This window comes from Pogona vitticeps, chromosome 1 (genome assembly GCF_051106095.1).
Source record: "Pogona vitticeps strain Pit_001003342236 chromosome 1, PviZW2.1, whole genome shotgun sequence".
NCBI lineage: Eukaryota > Metazoa > Chordata > Lepidosauria > Squamata > Agamidae > Pogona > Pogona vitticeps.
In genome coordinates, this window is record NC_135783.1 from 78,776,001 (window position 1) to 78,778,180 (window position 2,180).

General features: G+C 40.3%; 1 long non-coding RNA gene across 1 annotated transcript; it reads left to right on the forward strand.

The window, feature by feature from the left end:
* Window positions 1-1,026: 1,026 nt before the first annotated feature.
* LOC144585950 (uncharacterized) lies at window positions 1,027-1,460 on the forward strand. Its single transcript, XR_013540590.1, has 2 exons — window positions 1,027-1,264; window positions 1,300-1,460. It is a non-coding gene; the product is annotated as an uncharacterized LOC144585950 (long non-coding RNA).
* Window positions 1,461-2,180: the final 720 nt, after the last annotated feature.

Genomic DNA, 2,180 nt, shown 5'->3' on the forward strand with positions numbered 1-2,180 from the left:
ATTTTATATTCATATCCTTGGGAATACGAATATGAAATATGGCACCAGCCTGGTCTACTCATGGGGTACCATGCAGCGTGAATGTTCTTTGGTAGTGACATTGCAGAAATAGCCTGACCAGCTCTGCCCCATCTTCCCACACAGCTGACTGCTGAACAGCTGAGCAGGGAGACTTGTCATCCCACTTCCTCACGAGTGGTTGGATGCATAGAGAGATGGGGCAAAGCTGGTCAAGCTACTTCTGTGATTGGTGCAATGTTGCCACTGACAGATGCGCATGCTACATTGAGCCCAGTGAGTGGGCCAGGCTGGTTCTGGGGGAAGGGAATGGACCTCTGTGGCATCTGTGGTGCTGCACTTCGTATTCGTATTGCCATGGATACGAATACGAAACTCCTGTCTCTAGTATAAATCTTTGCTTATTTTCTTCATGAAAATGAGAGCAAACATTTTCTTTTCACACAATAAGAACATGAGAATTTCAGTGCATTTTTCAATTTTGCACTTTTTTGTGAAAAAAAGACAGTGGGAGCCCCCTCCCTAAACCCCATGTATCAAATGTGTTAAAACTAGGACTGTGCTTAGGTCTCAGAAATGAATCTAAGTTCAAATTTAATAATGTCTGATAAGGGCTCAATGTGATCTGGGCTGACTCTTACTTGAGTCAAAATTTATGCCAATATTAGGTTAGGCAATATTCAAAATTCTGATTCACTTGAATGGCTATGTGCAAATAAATGCATATGGGTATTGCAATCCCTCATTATGGAATCTGAGTTCCAAATTCTACACATATGGTGTAAGGTCCAGTCAGCTTTAGAAGTGAGCTGAAATATTTCACTTCAACCCTGAATGTCCCCAGATTTACATAAACAGCATGTATTTGACCCAGAATCCAGCATTTGGCTGGAGTTGATGCACAACCTTGGTAAAACCCTTTAGTTTGCACAGAATTTAAATTTGGGGGAGTTGTTTTTTAAAAAAACACAAGCATTTTTAGACCAATGCAATTTTTTGCACAAAAAGTCCCTGTTACATACAGCACTGATGTTACCTGTCTGTCATGGGTTTGGAGGGAAAGTTCCATCCTATGGGGAGTGGAAGGCGGGACATCAGGAGGAGGGGCTGTACTGTATATATATGTGGAGCGTGTGTGGAGAAGTTAGAAGGAGAAGCTGGAGGAAGAGCTGAGAGAAGAAGCTTGAGTGGGAGTCTGTGTGTCAGACAGGGTACTACTGTGTGTCAGTCAGTACCAACCTGATAGGTTCAGGTGTCTGTATGGTTAGCCAGAACTGATAGGTTCAGGGTCTGTGCTTCAAGTTAAGTGTTCTGTGTGAACCAAACTGTGTGTATGTATGATTGAGACTAAGCCACGTTACTGTATCTTATTCACCTGATCATTTTATTTTCCCTGTGTGTTGTTTTAAATAAACCTTATTCTTTTATTTGTTGAAAATCCATCCCTGGTCTGTGTGACTTCTTATAGGGAATGGTTGGTGGCAGCTTAGTGAAACTGTGGCATATCCCAGTAGGTCTGGGTTTGTCACAGTCCCCCCTCCCCCATGCTGCTACTGACAGGCTCCTTTGTCTTTCATATTTTCTTGTTTTTGATCAAAGGTCTTATAGAGAATCTCAAAATGGCTGCCCTCACTCAGAGAAGAACCTGTGCCTCTTTGGTGGATGTCTGTGCTGCTTTTTAAGTAGCCTTAGCCTGCCTTGCATGTAGACAAGTAGTCCAAATAAACCAGCTGAGTATTAGAAATGCATTTGTTCCGAGCTTCTTAAAATCTTTAAAGAGCCATATAATTCCCCACTTGTGATGTTAATTGATGCAAGAAGTGGAGACTGGCAGTTTGAAAATTAAATAGAAAAATCTCACTCAACTTTGTTCAAGTAAAAGTCCAAATGATATGTTCTATTATTAATATTGTAATAACTTAAAACCTGATTAGTGTTTGAAGACTGATGAATTGCTATGAAGTATCTTTATAATAAACTGGACATTTTTGATTCCACACTGTGCCTTCAAGAGCTCTTGATTTTCCCCTTCTATTATAATATTCATAGCAGATATAAAGAGATATCAGTCATTCAAGGGTAAAATGACAAGAGATTTAGCTCTGAAAATGATGTTGTTAGTCATGTCAGCTTTTAATGGGAACTGTGAAATAATTCAAAAG